Raw genomic sequence first — 10,780 nt, forward strand, 5'->3', positions numbered from 1 at the left:
GGCACATGGGGACAGGATCCAGCCTGGCCTGATAATATGCGGGCCACATGGGGCCAGGCACTGGCCCAGCCCAATGACATGGCTTCTGTCTATAGTGCTGGGAGCCCCAGGTGATGGAAGGGGCAGCCCAAAGGTGAACACCAGGGGCTCGAGCTGGCTGCATGCTCCATATGTAGCCCCTGGAACTTGAGCAGCACCATGCGCTGCTGGGGGGTTCTTCTTGCAGTGGACCATGAGCACCCCAAGGGTTGGCTGCTGGCTTCAGCTGTTGCCAATGGCAGCAGGGGCTGTGTGCCATGGGCAGGGGATGGCCAGGGGATCCACCCCTTCCATACAGTCTCCCCATCCCATCATCCTTCCAACCCCACACAGTACTTCCACACCCATAATCCCCCCCCGACACCCAGACAGCCCCCCCCCCTTCCCTGTTTATCTATGCCAGAGCCGGGTCTGAGCCACTACTATCAGCCATGCCCTGCTTCTATTTCCTCCAGCATGCTGAGGCAGCATGCAAAAGCAGAAGGGGATGTGGCAGGCAGACACATGCTCTGGCTGGATGGTAGAGTATCTCTTTGTAGGACCCAGGCTCCAGTTGCTTTGGGGTACACTCTAGGAGCACACCCCACACCACTTTTTTCTGGTATGTTTTCTTTTGATACAGAGATTCCCTGGTATCAAATTCACACATGCACTTTACTGCAAAAGAAACTAATTAGCTCTGAAGTAAAGCATCGCCACCTACATGTGCCTATATTAGGTTGCAGTAAACTAATTAATTTTTCCATAAGACAGTACTGTCAGGGACAGTACTATCTTAGGTGGAGTCATTTATTATTAGGTGGAGTAAGTGTAAAGATGCACTTGTAAATGCTGACTGTGAGTGTAAATTGCATCTGATCAAACCCACCAACTGGGAGTCTGCTCTGCCCCAGTTCAAGTTGCTGCTGTCCCAGGCATATGTGTAGATGATTCACCACAGAGCAGTTTACTGTTATGTGAACTGCTCCAGAGTTTATTGTGTTGCATTAATTTCATGTGTAGATGCACTTATATAGATATATATTTACATTTTCACCAGAATAAGAGTGCATGTATGCCTGTATACCTGTGTGTATATATAAATGTATGTATGCATTTTCCTATTGAAAATATATTGAGCAAGATCCTATTGTTTGTTGTAAAAATATTCACATTTTTAGAAGGCATGAAAAGATCAGATATTAGTTTTCTGTTTATTATATAATACAGCTTGTATCCTTTTCTCCTCTTGCATTAGCATCATAGCACCCAAGTGACAAGCTAAAGAAACTACTTCTGTATCAACGACATCTGCCTTTTTGGCAGGCATCACTGGCAATTGTTTTGGCAACTTTACAGATTCTTCTGGGTCTGTCAAAGAGTAATCTGTTATGCTGATGGATAGGATGTCTGGCAGTCTTGTATGTTATTTCCTTTTAATTCATTTCCTTATCATAATATTTTAAAATTCCTGCACTCGTTTATTTCTCTAAAATTTACACATTTATTTTTAAATACAAGATCTGTGAGGTCCTTGTCATTTTTCTGCTTTTTTCTATCTGCAGGTAAAATAGAGACTCCAGAAATATTGGACCTTATTTGTCAAATCAGATTAAATGGAAAATTTGTGTTCTAGTGCTTTGTTTTTTGCAGATCAATACACACCCTTTCAATTTACTTGTCTTTCCCACATAAATATTCCAGCAGAAGTCAGAAGGGTTGCTCATATGAAAGAAGAGCAAATTAGCTCCTGATATAATGGAAATTTAGAAGAACTTCTAATTTTATGTTTTGAAGGCATTGCAGAATATCAAGTATATTCTATGTTGTCAACAATAGAAAGGGTATTGCCTATGAGATGTAATATTCAGGAAATGTCTTGCTTTTTTGTGAGTTGTCCACAGTGTTAGTCCAGAAGTCATACAAAGCTACCTACACCCCTCCCTCAATATAGTGAGTAGAGATTTTACATTTAATGCATAACTGACATGACTATCTTGCTCAATCATTTGAGGAAACAGTACCTCAGCTATATTTTGACAGGTACTTAGTGGTCCAGCTAACATAAAAATCCTATATTTCTACACAAGTGCAGTGATCCAAAATAGCTATATTTCCTCCAGGCTAAACTTTTTTCTCAACGCATCCTATATCTGCAGTGGCATAAATGGGATTATAAAGGTAAAATTCAGGAAAGAATGAGGTCTTGGGTATTTTGAATAATAAGAAATTCATTATCTACAAAATTTGACAGCAGAACAAAAATAATTATGTAAGGATTTAAACTTATGCTTTCATCTACTATATTATACTATATTTACAATAGAATGAATCCATTTTTTCCATTCTATTAGCAGGTGGACAAGAGCAGGAAGATATGTTTTTTATTACTTTTTACTAGCTTTTTAAATATATGGTAACTGTTAATTTATTAAGATTTTTGGATGATCCAATACATAAATGCTAAAATTAGTCCTCCCTTCTATTCTACTTCATTTAAAAGCAATAGAAAATAATTACTGCCGCCCTAAATAGCAGTCTAAAATAATCTTTTCATCCTATCACCATTTTATTGTTTAATGGGTTTTAAAACTATTTTGAACAGAAGTGAAACTTTTAAAACTTTTTGTACAGTTCTAAAAAATGCTAATTTTGGCAAGTACTTGTTCCATTGTAAGCTACTGTTTTTTTTCATGGCCAGTTTGTCAATTTTCATTTAAAAAAAAAAAAAGAAAATCTCTGGCTTTCCTATCTCCTCAAGATTTGGCTATTAGCAGAGACCATAGTGAACTGCCTGTGTATTTTTTAAATAAATTACTTTCTTCTACTTTATGGAGCTGAAACAGAATAAAGCAATGTTATCTAGCAAATATCTTTGAGGAACTGCAATAACTATATATGAAAATGAAAAACAATTCAATTCAAGAAAATTAAATTTAAAGATAGAGATGAAATAGAATCAAAATATTTGCCACCAAACAGTAGCTCTATCATAATGGATAAGCCAGGATAGCATACATTTCTTTCCCCAGAGAGATACCCATTGAAAACAGCGCATTTCTGGGTGGTAACATGGCAGTAGCAGGGTCTAAGGATGTATTTTCAACAGTACTTGATGAACTATCTATCCTTGTATATTCTCTAACCCTGATCTATGCTGGCAGTGGAACCCTTTCAATTTTCACTTTAAATGTTCTTACTAATTTAAAAGTATTATTTTTAATTTAACATACCATGGGTTTAACTGCCCCATGTTTTCTGTGCTATGCAGGCACCATAACTTAAGGAAGGTTTTGTATTGGGAAACAGATGGACAAATTCCTTTGCTTATTCAGGGACTGCAGCATTCTTCTGCTTCCTGCATATTAAGGGGCTTTCCACACTTCATCATGGTGCTTTCCATCCCTAGGGCACTATGACAGAGCAGTTCCTGCAACTGAAAAAAGTACAGGAACAATAACTCTCTCTCACTGCCAGTGGTGACACATAGGGGTACACGGGGGTGCACCTGAACCCCATGAAAGTGCTGGTGCACCCCCTGATAGGCCACACTTCCTGCTTAGGTGACAGGCAGGGGGTAGGGGTAGGCAGGAGTGTCGATCTCCCGTCCCCACCGTGAGCACCGGCCAAGGAATGGGAATGCCTGGATGAAGTGTCATGACTGCTTCCAGGAACAGCACAGCCACTTCCCAGTTGGCGAGATTGGGTGCGGGGAGACTCCCTGCTGGTCATTGACTGGTTGCTGGGGAGGGCCACATGCATCCCCTGACTAAGGTGGTACCAGGCGCCCATGCTCACTGCTGTGCACAGATACAAAAAAAATAGTATGTGCATTAATAACTATATACAATTATTTAAAAAATATATAGAAATCTTCATGTTATACTTTATCCCTGTGGAGAGGAATGGAGAAAGAACTGAAAAAAACCCAGATGTGCTCACAATTCTTGCTGCATCACTACAAACATTGCAATAGCAAAGTAATAGGTATGACACAAGAATCTGAGGAGAAGAAAAGGCAGGGGAAAGCTTCTTGCATCTCACAATTTAGTCTGTTTTTACCTTTCTATCCTGTGTCTAGCCAGTTAGACATAAAGCCTCCCAAAATGTTTATAGCATGATGCATTAGGGTAGCATGGACCAGACTCTCTGTAGTGACCCTGGAGTAACTTCTGTGAATAAGTATGCCACCATTTCATAGTGAAATGATAAATCTGATTGGTTTGAAAACAGCAGTGGGCTTAATTGGTATGTTATTTAAAAAACCTGGAATTAAGAAAAATCTTTTCTTTTGGCTATTTCTGCACTAAAATCTTCCCACCTGTTTGCCAAATGAGTGATGAAGAAGAGATTCACAGAATTATTTTCCTACATCTGCCAATATTTTAATAGCTTGTATTTAGTCTACCAAAAAACAACTGCATGTCAACTGGGCTTTGAAAAATCATACTGGGGAAGCATCATACACAGTCATTGCTTCTCTGACATCCATAAGGTTTCATTCCAGATGAACTGACACTCCGCTACTGATGTAGAACTGCTGGCTTTCCTTAGAACTGCAAAAGGGGTAGATTTGCACCTTATAGACTTACTAAACATGCATGACTACAGGACTCTGGGGGCTGGAATCAGGGGTTTGGGGACATAGATAGTTTTTTCATCAATCCTCCCAGTCACAGGACATGGGCTCTGGATGGAAAGGTGCATCAGTGGGGTGAATAGAAGACTCTGGTGATGGTGCCATCATGAAGGGTTTGGCTTCTTTGACCATGGTCTGCACTTCAGAGAGATCAAACTGTTGAGAAGGGATGGCTTCCACCTCACTTGGAGGGGGAAGAAGATCTTCTCAGCCCAAATGGCTGACCTTTTTGACAGGGCTTTAAACTAAGACTGCTGGGGGATGGGAGGTCTATTAACAGTTCTAGATCAAGACATGTCAGCCACATTATCAAGAACTTAGGCAGCTCAAGGAAACCTGCTCTGATGACAACCCAAGAAAAGGTCCCACATCACCCCATAGGGAAGCATGGGGCTTCTCACCATAGATTCAACTGTCTATACACAAATGCCAGGAGCTTGGGAAACAAGCAAGAGGAACTGGACCTTCTCTTATGTGAAAATGACTATGACCTTGTAGGGATAACAGAGATCTGGTGGAACTCTACCTATGACTGGTATGTTGCTTTGGAAGGTTATACCTTGTACAGGAGAGACCATCTTGGGAAAAGGGATGGTGGTGTTGCTGTCTACATCAAGGATCAGTTCACTTCCCTGAAAATTGAGTTTTCTGACTGGGAAGGGTGTTTTGAGACCTTCTGCATCAAAATACAGGGTGAACATGGGGAGGGTGACATACTTGTAGGAGTCTACTATAGACCTCCCCCCACCAAGAGGAAGAACTTGATTGGGAATTCAATAGGGAACTGGTCAAGGCTGCATGCTCTCAATGCATGATCATCATGGGGGACTTCAACTTCCCTGACATCTCTTGGGACAAGCGCGTGGCCAAAACAGATAGGTCACACAGGTTTCTTGCCTGCACTAATGACCTCTACCTAACACAGGAAGTCTATGGGCAGACTAGGGAAGAGGCATTGCTTGATCTGGTCCTGGCCAAATGAGAAAACCTAGTGAGCAATCTGAGTATCGAGGGGAAGCTTGGTGACAGCGACCATGATTTGGTCACCTTCTCAGTTCACTAAAGAGCAGGCAAATCCCTCAGTAAAACATAAATCCTTAACTTTGAGAAGGCTGACTTTCACAAACTCAGAGACTTGGTAAGTCAGGCAATTAAAGATCATATTCCCCTAAATGAGAGAGTAGATGAGGAATGATCATCTCTCAAGAACATAAACCTTGAGGCACAGGGGAAAGCCATTCAACCTCACAAGAAATGTAATCAACAGGCAAGGAAGTCCCCTTGGTTGAACAAGAAACTGTTGGATTTAATTAACCTCAACAGAAAAGCCTACTCCAGTTGGAAAATGGGAAGCATCACCAAAGAGTACTACTCAGCACTTGCCCACAGCTCTAGGGAGTGGTCCACAAAAGCCAGTATGCAAACCAAACTTAGGTTAGCTTCATGGATCAAGGACAACAAAAAGTCTTTCTTCAGATATGTGGGAAGTCAAAAAAATAATAAATATAGTATTGGGCCCCTGCGGGATCAAATGGTGCAGATGACATCCAATGCCCAAGAAAAGTTGAATCTCCTAAATGACTTTTTGGCATCAGTTTTTCACCCACACAAGGGTATCACACTGTCAGAAAGTACACAAACCAGCCTGGGAGTGAGTGGTGGGTCCAAAATTGATGCGGATCAGGTGAAGGAACACCATGAGAATCTGGACATTCACTAATCAGCGGACCCTGATAGAATGCACCTGAGAGTCTTGAAGGAGCCAGCAGACATCATTGCACCCCACTTGACAAAGATATTTGAAAATTCCTGGCACTCAGGTGAGGTCCCAGAAGACTGGAAAAGAGCCAACATGTTCCCTAACTTCAAGAAAGGTAGTAGGGAAGACTTGGAAAATTATAGACCAGTCAGTCTGACATCTATCCCTGGAAAAATCATTGAGAAAATTGTTAAGGGTTCCATCAACACTAGACTAACAGAAAGCAAGCTTCTGAAGGCCAGCCAACATGGCTTTGTGGCTAGCAGATCTTGCCTGACCAACCTCTTCTTCTATGACAGGTGACATAAGCCCTGGAAAAAGGAGATGACATGGATGTCCTGTATCTGGATTTCAAGAAAGCCTTTGATTTAGTTTCCCACAATGTTTTCCTGGCTAAGCTGGGGAACTGTGGACTTGATCATTTTATGGTCTGATGGCTAGGTAACTGGCTATGGGGTTGGACCGAAAGAGTACTAGTTGAGGGAAGCAAATCAACGTGGTGCAGGGTGACCAATGGACCAATGGATTTCAAGAAAGCCTTTGATCTAGTTTCCCACAAGTTACAAACCCTTTCTGTCTCCTTGAAACTGTTAGCCAGGGGAACTATCAGACCATTTAGTCAAAGATTGTTTCCAGAGACATTTGAGGGCAATAGCACTCTTTCCTCTATTCAAGATAGTATTTTGTACCTCTAAGTGCTGTAGCTTTCATATCCCAAGAGTTCTCTCTGATGCATCTATCTTGAGAATCACTCATTTTATTGTCTGAACTGTTCTCTCAGTCATTTTGTTATGCTATGATAGTGGTTCTCAACCTTTTTAGACTCAAGATCCCTTGTTAGACTAAGAGCATCCCTCCATAACTTTTATGAACTGAACAGAAACTCATTAAACAAATGTATTTGCTTCAGTGCTTACCTCCTTGCCAAGGGGACAGGCAGGGGGGAGGGGGGCAGGGAGCAGCTAGGTAGGGAGAACCCTTATTTGCTTAGCTTTTCACACTTGCCTCCTCCCACCTGAGCCTGCACTTGTCTGCCTGTCTCCTCACACATCCTCAGATCCTTGAAAGGATCTTGCAACCCTAACACCCTGTTTGAAAATCACTGTGTTATGTGTACTGAGGACCTGGTGGGTAAATTTCTTTCACCTAAACCTTCAAAGTTATCCATGCCCCTGATTGAACATGGTCACTTACTATTTAGGTATAGTAGTTTGGAAATATATCTTTCAGTTTACCAATGGAAGAACATTCTGACTTGCCTGAAAGATGCACAGATACTAAAAATTTGGAAAATAGTCCAATGTGAGTAAATATGAGCATCTGCTGAAGTAAAAACTATCTGAAGCTATCCTGTGTCATAGAAACTCAAGATTTTAATGAAAACATAATGCTTCTTCTGGTCACAGTCTCTTTCTCTGATGGATTCTGCATCTTCTTTGAATTGTACTGTTAAGTTTTAGCTAACTAATACATTATTTGTCTGGCTGGAGCTTTTGTGATTTGATTGCCCTGATTTGACTGGTGTGGACATTTAGACATTTTCTGCCTTGTATGTCTAGGAAGTATCAAAATGCAACATTGCTACAAATTCCTGGTTGCTACAAAGTCCAGTTTTCCTGTAGTAATTTTTCTGGCACCTCTTGCTTAAAACTCAAACACCTAATAAGGAAAAAATGACCTGTCTTTTGACAATGTAAATCTAGCTCATGACCAGTATTAATGCACAAATCACTTAATGCTTGCTGAACTGTGCTTCATGATCATAGTCCTTTAACAGAAAACTTATTAAAAGACTAAGAGAAAACATCATTTATAGCAAATATAGGAACAATATTTTTAAAATGAGAAAGAAACAATATGCCATATACAGGTTTATTAATCAGACGTCTTTAATATTTTCTGAAAGAAAAAATAAAGACATGAATGTAAACCAAACATGGAGAAAATACCAAATGGATTTACCATAGGTAAGTCAATGCCATATTAATTATATAGTTTTGTCTAAAAATATAACTAATATTGTAGACAAAAGAAATTTAGAAGAGCTCATCTATTTTTACTTCCATTATAAGGAAGATGGAAATATTAGAAAAACTGGTAAGGAAGGATTTAATTGAGAAATGTTAATTGAGGATCTTCAAGGATTGGTCTTGAAACTGATGATTAGGGACTTAATAAATTCATGGCAGAAGTGGGCTGTACTTCAGCTCCTTGAATCTTGTAGATTCCCCTGTACACCCTCCCCTGCCAATTGGTGGAAGGGCCCCACCACTCACTTCTGATTGGCAGTTTAAAATATGTCAGTTTTTGACACCTAGCTGGTCAGCAGCAAGCAGCAGGGCCAGCAGGATGCCTCACCCAATCAGCAAAGTAGGAGTATATGGGAGAACCTGCATCATTAAAGGAGCTGCTGCACAGCCCACTTCCACCATGGATTCAGTAGGTCCCTACCGATGATTTTTCATATGATCATTAATGACCTTATGATGAAAAAAAATGAGTGTAATGAATACATTTGCAGATGGGACAAAGATAGGAGACATTATTAACATTGAAGAGGATTGGGAAAACATACAGAAGGAACTGGATGGCCTTGAGTTCTAGACTTCTGGAAAAGAAGCATAGAAAATACATTAAATTAAACAGGGTAAGCTGCAAGGTCATGAATTTAGGAACTAATAATAATGTCTTCTTTAATTTGGGAGTTTGTGAATTAGGAAAAACTAAAGAGTGAGGACCTGTATGTAATAGTCATGTAGCAGGATGAGGTTGGGCATTGTATTAGAACCCTTCTCTGGTCCTCTACTCCTGCCTCTCTAGTCCCTGAGCCCTTCTCCCTCACTCACTTGCTATGCCTTTGCTGTTGCTAAAAAAAAAAATATTGGAAAGCTGCCCAGGACCCCAGGTCACTGGTCTATATCCTACCACTTCTGTCTTCTTACCTGGACACTCAATGCCTTAAAGATTTGGGTCTCCAAAAACCCCTACAGCCATGCCAATGTCTTTCACCAGAGCGCCCCAAGGGATGACTAGGTCGAACAGTCACAAACTCCTGCAAAACCATTTCAGGCTGGACATAAGGAAGAATTTCTTTACTGTCTGAGCCCCCAAGGTCTGGAACAGTCTGCCAGCAGAGGTGGTTCAAGCACCTACATTGAACACCTTCAAGAGTAAATTGGATGCTTATCTTGCTGGGATCCTATGACCCCAGCTGACTTCCTGCCCTTTGGGCAGGGGGCTGGACTCGATGATCTCCCGAGGTCCCTTCCAGCCCTGATGTCTATGAAATCTATGAAATCTATGAAAGTGTCACTAATCAGTCATTACAATGGGCTTTCAGCCCCAAGTCCAATCTCTTGTTTCTTTATTCCCTTATATCACCAGGTCCTGTCCCTCTTGGGCTCTGGGACCTGACCCTATCTCCGATACTCTCAGGTGCTGGGTTGCTGGCCCTGGTTCCTGCCTCCTCTGGCAATTTTTGCAGCTTGGGCCTGCTCTGCCAAAATTTCTCCTCTCCATGCCTCTTTGGCACTATTGGGACCTCCAAACCTCTTCCTGTCAGCCCCTTTGTGGTCTTCTGGTGAGAAAACAAACTGAAAACCCAGGTTATGCCTTAACACAGTGTATCTTCCTTCAGGATGTAAAGGAAAAAAGGGTACCCTGTCTCTTTAACTCATACAGCCCCAGGTCAGTCCTACAGCTGACAGTAAAACTAGCCAGTGTAGTAGAGCAAATGAAGTCCACCCAGGTAACCTACCCCTGGGCTTATCACTGCCTGGCTCCCAAAAGTCCAATCACCTACTGGGTTTCTCAGCACTCTTTCCCGTTCCTTGTGAAAGTGCCTCCCTCACTTCTGAGAAAGCCGTTATCTGAATCTTCCCATTATTACCAGCAGACAATTAGTTCCTGGCCCCCACGTGTTGGTTTTTCTGACTATTGTCCAATCCATGGCTCCTTTCTTCCTCCCTGCAAAGATTTTTGGTAGCATTTCTAATCTTGCCTGCTTGTTTTCTCAGTCAGTGGCCATTGCAATGAGTCTGATCCCATTTTGTAATGGGAGCCTCCTGATTTCTGTTACAAGTTGATTACATTGTAGCGAACCCTCCAGTTTCTTTTTTTTTAAATTGCATTCCCTCCCCTTCCCCAATTCTGACTTTTTCTCTCTCTCTCTATTCCCTATAGAGTCAGGAAGAAGAACTGGGGGTAGGCCCCAGCCAGGTACCTATCTAGTCTCCTCTTGAAGATTTCCAGGGAAGGTGAGAGCACCACATCTCTGGGAAGCCTATTCCAGGCTCTGGCCACCCTTACAGTGAAGTAGTTCTTCCTAATATCTAACCTAAACCTATCCTCCCTCAGCTGGTGGC

This window comes from Crocodylus porosus, unplaced genomic scaffold (genome assembly GCF_001723895.1).
Source record: "Crocodylus porosus isolate Cpor-Errol unplaced genomic scaffold, CroPor_comp1, whole genome shotgun sequence".
Lineage (NCBI taxonomy): Eukaryota > Metazoa > Chordata > Crocodylia > Crocodylidae > Crocodylus > Crocodylus porosus.